Source organism: Lagenorhynchus albirostris, chromosome 16 (assembly GCF_949774975.1).
Source record: "Lagenorhynchus albirostris chromosome 16, mLagAlb1.1, whole genome shotgun sequence".
Lineage (NCBI taxonomy): Eukaryota > Metazoa > Chordata > Mammalia > Artiodactyla > Delphinidae > Lagenorhynchus > Lagenorhynchus albirostris.
The window spans coordinates 65,577,868-65,584,794 of NC_083110.1; the positions used below are offsets into that span (position 1 = coordinate 65,577,868).

At 42.2% G+C, this 6,927-nt stretch overlaps 1 long non-coding RNA gene across 1 annotated transcript in view; it reads left to right on the forward strand.

The window, feature by feature from the left end:
• LOC132507577 (uncharacterized) overlaps nt 1-5,714 on the forward strand; it is an 84,010-nt gene extending 78,296 nt beyond the window's left edge. Inside the window, exon 3 of the long non-coding RNA XR_009536223.1 lies at nt 5,590-5,714. This is a non-coding gene — a long non-coding RNA (uncharacterized LOC132507577). The remainder of the gene's footprint in view (nt 1-5,589) is intronic.
• The last annotated feature ends 1,213 nt before the right edge of the window (nt 5,715-6,927 follow it).

Sequence of the window (6,927 nt, forward strand, 5' to 3'; positions counted from 1 at the left end):
GGATCTTTTCACATGCCTATTGGCCACCTGTATATCTTCTTTGGAGAAATGTCTATTTAGGTCTTCTACCCCTTTTCTGATTGGGTTGTTTTTTTGTTTTATGAGCTGTTTGTATATATTTTGGAAATTAAGCCCTTGTCAGTTGCATTGTGCAAATATTTTCTCCCATTCTGCAGGCTGTCTTTTTGTTTTGCTTATGGTTTCCTTTGCTGTACAAAAGCTTGTAAGTTGGATTAGGTCCATTTATTTTTGCTTTTATTTCTAAGGGAGACTGACCTAAGAAAACATGGGTATGATTTATGTCAGAGAATGTTTTGCCTATGTTCTCTTCTAGGAATTTTATGCTATCATATCTTATATTTAAGTCTTTAAGCCATTTATTTTTGTGTATGGTGTGGGGATATGTTCTAACTTCAGTGATTTACCTGCACCATCCAACTTTCCCAACCACTTGAAGAGACTGTCTTTTCTCCATTGTATATTCTTGCCTCCTTTGTTGAAGATGAATTGATCATAGGTGTGTACGTTTATTTCTGGGCTCTCTCTTCTCTCTTCTGTTCCATTGATCCATATGTTTTGGAGCCAATACCATGCCATATTGATTACTGTAGCTTTGTAGTAATGTCTGAAGTCTAGGAGGGTCATTGTTCTAGTTCTGTGAAAAATGTCATGGGTAATTTGATAGGGATAGCATTAAATCTGTAGATTGTTTTGGGTAGTATAGCCATTTAAACAATATTCTTCCAATCCAAGAGCATGGGATGTCGTTCCATTTCTTTGAATCATCTTCAGTTTCCTCTATCAATGTTTTATAGTTCTCAGCATGTAAGTCTTTCACTTCACCTCCTTGGTCAGGTTTATTCCTAAGTATATATATATTTTGATGTGATTTTAAAAGGTATTTTTAACTTTCCCTTTCTGATATTTAACAACAGATTTCTGTATGTAAATCTTGTATCCCCCTACCTTGCTGAATTTATCAGTTCTAGTAGTTTTTGTGTGGAATCTTTAGGGTTTTCTATATATAGTATCATGCTATCTACAGATAATGACAATTTTACCTCTTCTCTTCCAATCTGGGTATCTTTTACTTCTTTTTCTTGTCTGATTGCTGTGGCTAGAACTTCCAATACTGTGTTGAATAGAAGTGGTAGAGTGGGCATCCTTGTCTTGTTCCAGATTTTAGCAGGAAGGCTTTCAACTTTTTACCATTGAGTACTATATTGGCTGTAGGTTTGTTATAAATAGCTTTTATTATGTTGAGGTATGTTCCCTCTATACCCACTTTGGAAGAGTTTTTATCATGAATGGATGTTGAATTTTATCAAATGCTTTGTCTGCATCTATTGAGATGATCATGTAGCTTTTGTCTTTTCTTTTGTTCATGTGGTATATCATATTGATTGATTTGTCTATGTTGAACCATCCTTGTGAACCTGGGGTGAATCCAGACAGGAAGCAAGTATGAAGCTGAAGTTTAAACATTGGGCTGTTGACGGCACAGAAGGCATGTATCTGTGTGTGTGTGTAATACAAGGTGGTCCCATGAGAGAAGTTAAGACGAGATGACTCAGTGGGCTGAGCATTTAGGAATGAATAATAGATTAACCATAGAGGATCAGTTCAGGTTGATCATTTGATGAGCAAATATGATCAGCATTGTTGTAAACCCCTTCCCTGCAAGAGACAAGTGTAAGAAACCCTGTGGGAGATCATGAAGGGCAGCGTTATTTCACTGGTCAGTGTGATTGGTCCCAAGGCAGTGCCATCTGACAGGGCAGACAACCAGAGGTGGAGGCCCCAATGTTTGCAGGCAAGGAGGCAGAACCATCTTAGAACATTGGGTGACTTGCTCAAGGACATGCAGCAGAGTTAGAGAAGTGTTCTCAATAGAGCTTCAGGGTTGCAGTGCTTTCCTCCTGGCACCTTGCATCCCTGAGAAATTCATCTGGCAGATAAAGAAAGTGGGATGGTTGAGGCACAGGGTGGATGTGTGTACAAATGAATTCGTTTTCTTTTTGGCAACTTCAAGGAAGGTGCAAAGGAGCTGACAGATATAGCTGTGGGAAACTGATTGAAACTTTCTCAGGTTGCATGATTATTATTACTATTAATCAAGATAAAACCTTACTGTGTGCTGACAGCGTGGCTAGCACAGTGCCCAACATAAACATGGATGCAGTCTTCATTTAAAAAAAAAAAAAGACAGTAATTTATAAAGCAGCAGGAGGAGAAGACAGATCACCTAAGTGAGGCAGGGCAGGTTTCATTTCATTTCTTCTTAGGGCCTTCTCACAACTGAGAGGCTCTGCCCTGATTGTAGTGGCCTCCGGCTTCTATGATTTGCATGATGTTTGTCTGCTAAGAACACATTTTGCTCAAAAATCATTCCAGCTGTACTCATATTCTTTCTATTTTGTACCACCTCCCTTTTAGATCAGAAATAAAAACAGTTGTCATACTTTGCAAAACCTTCATTATAAGAACTGAGACGAAAAATAATAAAAGGGGGATGCTCTCAAGAGAAAAACTTGGAAGAGAACATAATATATCAGCCAAATAGAAGGAGGAATTGCAGGAAATGGCCTTCTAGCTTACAACTGTGTCAGACATGGGGAAAAAAGCCAGGTTGATTAAAACAACTTATCAGCTTTAAAAAAAAAAAATCAGAATGATGATGTCTGGGCATATAAATTATACCTCCACCCATCCAGTCAGGAGAACACAGCAGTGAGACTGCCTGGATGGAATTCTCCAGGATATCACTATAATCTTTATATCCCTTTCTTATCTCTTCTTTTTGCAGTTGATGTTTACTTCAGTAAGTAAAAAAAATATTTTTTCTCCCTTCTTTTTGTTATTTCCAGCCCTTAAAGCTGACCTTAAATGTGGGCCTCCTGGGCTCAGGCTAATGATGAAGGCATAGAAACTGCTCTGTTGCTGGTCTTACTCCATGAAACCTTAACCACTTGGACATTTACACAGTAGACATTGATTATTGTCAACTATTGTGTGAGTTGATTTTCAATTTATAAACATCCTTGGGGGGCACCTACAAAGTGCCAGGCATCAGGGATGCTGTGATTAAAAAAGTGATGCATGTCTTCAACTTTCTTATAATCTAATGGGGGAAAGATTATGCATGTCTTCAACTTTCTTATAATCTAATGGGGGAAAGATTATGCAAACAACAGAGTGAGTCTACACAGAGTGCCCATAGTGTGTCAGGTATGTGGCTGACATCAGATATATTTGTGGGCACCCTCTCCCTTATCTTCTTAAAGTATCCTGAAGGATGGAAGGAACCATTACAGAGGAACAGGACCAAGGAGGGGCGTGGTCAACTCCCCCTGGGTGAATGTGGGAAGATTTCATGTATGAGGTTGGCCTGAACTGAGAGGGAATTTACCAGGTGGGCAAGGGAAGGAATGAGGAAATGAGATGAGTGACGAAGGCACAGGGGAGAGAAGCAGCAGAGCGTATTAGGGAGGTAGCCAGAGGTTTGGAATGACTGGAGTGCAGAGTTCAGGGTTGGGAGCTGGCAAGAAACAAGCATGGAAGGGAAGGCAGCTATGCTCTTACTTTTAAGCTGTTTAGCTGTGGCTGCAAGGAACTTCCGTATCATGGAAGGGTGGCTTCGAGGGGCCCAGAGTTTATGGGTGAAATAAATGGTTAATGTTTGGGGCTTGGAGAGCCTTCTCCCTTTAAAGCAGAAAGTCTGAACAATGCCAACAAGAGATGACTTGGGGAGTTCTTACTGCCCAACAGAAGCTGATAGAAAATGCTTATCAGGTTGGATCAGCCGCAAGATTTGAGGTTTTGGGCTGGCCTTACCCATAAGGAAGAGCAGCCCCATGGGCTGCAATCAACTCTTGATCACTGAAAGCCACGGACACCTCACCCTTGCGACTGTCTCTTTCAGCTCACCAAATCCTGACACAGAGAGAGAGAGAGAGAAGCCTTGTTGGGGAATAAGACTGAAGCTAAAAGAACTGAACAGTTATAATGGTAATTATTACAACAGCTACCATTTGTTGAGCACCTATGGTGTGCCAGGCACTCTACAGGGTACTTTGATATTTCTAGGCTGTTATGAGCAGAGCATGTAAGATTGGTATTATTATTCCCATTCTAGAGATGAGGAAACTGAAGCTCAAAGAGATGACGTCACTTGCCCAAGATCTAGGAAAGTTCTGAAGGGACAAGGGAGTGGTTTGTGTTGTGCTCACCACTGCGACCCCAGGGTCTATCATATGTTAGGTGCTGAATGTATACTTGATGGGACAAGTATACAATGAATGGATAGTCATCCAACTAAAAGTGCCCAAGGTGGGTTTGGAATCCAAGTCTGTGGGATTCACGAGCAATTCTTTCCACTGTCCTCCACTGTCACAGAGCAGAAGGCAGCACAGTGTCACTGCCAGAATCAGTGTGGTAACAGCAAATGGTTGAGGAGATCCAAAGAGAGAGAATTTGCTGTGGCCCTGAAGTGGTCAAAGAAGGTGTCACGAAAGAGTCGGGTTTTAGCAGGGCTTTGAAGGTCAAAATTTGGGTGGCTGGAGGGAAAGTTCAGTCTGTCCTGGGTGGCTTGAGAAGCAGAGTGATGTCACAGTAAATAGCTCAGCCCCTGGAGTCAAACTTTCCAGGGTTCAAATTCTGACTCTGCCTCGAGGAGGCTGTGCAATGCTGGGCCAACCTCTTTGTGCCTTAGATTAGTTCCAGATAATCCATGCAAATGACTTTTCACACAGTGCCTGGCACACAATAATAGCTGGATAAATATGTGCTGTCATTAGACCAGAGCAAAGCACTTCTTCTATTTGGAGTGAAGAGAAGAGTGGGGAAGACAGGATGGGATCAGAATACCCTGTGTCTAGAAAGCAGAGTAACGGATCTGAATTTTATTTTCTACTTAAAAATATGGAATGATTCTGACAAGGACTAAATTGTTGCTGATTTGGTGTCATTCCTCACTTACTGTGAATTGAAAAGTTGGCCTTTTGCAGAAGGAGCTTGAGTGTCCCAAGTGACTGGATAATTTCTATGTTCCTGATTTTATGTCCAGGAGTTTCTCTGGGGCCTTGGATGACAGCCTTTGCTCAGGCCCAGTAAATGGAGGCCAACCTGTTAGCAAAAGCAAAACCCAAGAAGCCCAATAAAAAGTAGATGGGGTAATAAATAAACCCCCTGCCTAGAGAAAGGAAAACCTTATAAACTGAGGAAACCAGCCCCAGCCCTGTCACTAAAACCACCGCACTGAGAGATGGCTGCAATATTCTCAGCCTTTTTGCATGTTAATGCCTGAAAAAATGCAATAATCAAGTTTGCAGATGTGAAATTTACTTAGGAGGCAGCCTGTTTGTTGGGATGCTGGCACTTGGCAAAACTTTGCCAAGTGGATAAAGATGCCAGCCTTTATCCCAAATGATAGATCAGCATTGAATTAAGATTTTCAGTGAGCATTCTTCATCCATTGCTTTAGAATAGTTTACAAGATGGTGTCCTGTTATTTCTACTACATGTTGATACATCAGATTGTTTAATTATTCCAGACAATTTATCTCTGTTCTTTCACCCATCTTTCCTCAGCCCCTCCCCACGACTGCTTCCTTCAGAAGGTTGAAACCCAGAAGATAATAGAACAAACATAGCCCAGAGAAATCTACATGAGACACCCCAAAGGCCATGATCTTGGCAGGTTGTGGCATTAAAAGGTACATATTTGAAAACTGCTGTTCGTCTTATTAAGACAATTTTTTCCATTTAGGCCTTTACCGAGAGAGTTGGAAAAGTTAAGATGGTTCAGTAAAGGATGGTAGAGAAAGAACTGTTTAAAGGAGATATGATGGTTTAAAGCACAGAGGAGAAGCTTGGAAACAACATATGACTTAAGTTATTAAGTCTTCTAAGAAGAATGACAAAGGTAACCTGTTGTCTAAGGTAGGTAGCAGAGTAGTGGAAATACAGAATGGGTTTGGTGAAATCAAGAAGAGCTGGGTTCCCATCTAGAATCCATCACATATAATTGTGGAACATCAGACGTGCTACTTGGCTTATTTGGCCCTCAGTTTCATTATCTGTGAAATAGGGATTGTGATTTCACACTAGAAACTCTGGTCTGAAAAGCCAGGTGCAAGGCCCCTGCATGAAGCCCCCTGTGAGCACGTGAAATGTGACAAAGCACAAAGGAAAAAGAAACTGTCTTAGTTTTCAAGGTTACTGTTTTACTCAGTGGAACACTGCCTTTGGGGCAAAACAAGAAAGAAGCAGAGGCTAGCTGAGTTCATTGTCCCTGGAGATGGACCAAACAGGAATGCAAGCAGTGTGAGTACACCTGAGGGTGACCTCAGGACACTCAAAATACAACTTCCCCAATCCTAGCAGCAGAAGTAAGGCTCTTTGGTGGAGACAGTGGAGTGGAAGGACCTTGGACTCACCTCCTCTCATGAGCACACCCAAAACACAACTTACTGCTGCACAGCCCTTGATAAAGACTGGAATCTGCTGGAAAAGATACTCTGCATCCAAGGGTATGAAGAAGAGAGAAGAGACCACAGCAAGATGGTAGGTGGGGCACACGTGCAATATCATGAAATCCCATACCCCCTGGGTGGGCAGTCCACAAACCAGAGAATCATATTGCAGAAGTTCTCCCATAGGAGTGAGAGTTCTGAGCCCCATGCCAGGCTCCCCAGCTTTGAAGGCCAGCAGGGCTTGACTGCAGGAGCACCCCAGGACTGTGGGAAGTGGGGACTCAACTCTTGGAGGGCACACACAAGGTCTCATGCATACCAAGCCGAGAACAAAGGCAGTGACTTCACAGGAGCCTTGACAGGACCTACCTGCTGGTCTTGAAGGGTCTCCTGGGGAGGTGAGGTGTGGCTGTGGCTCTCCCTGGGGATGTGGACACTGGTGGTGGATATTTCA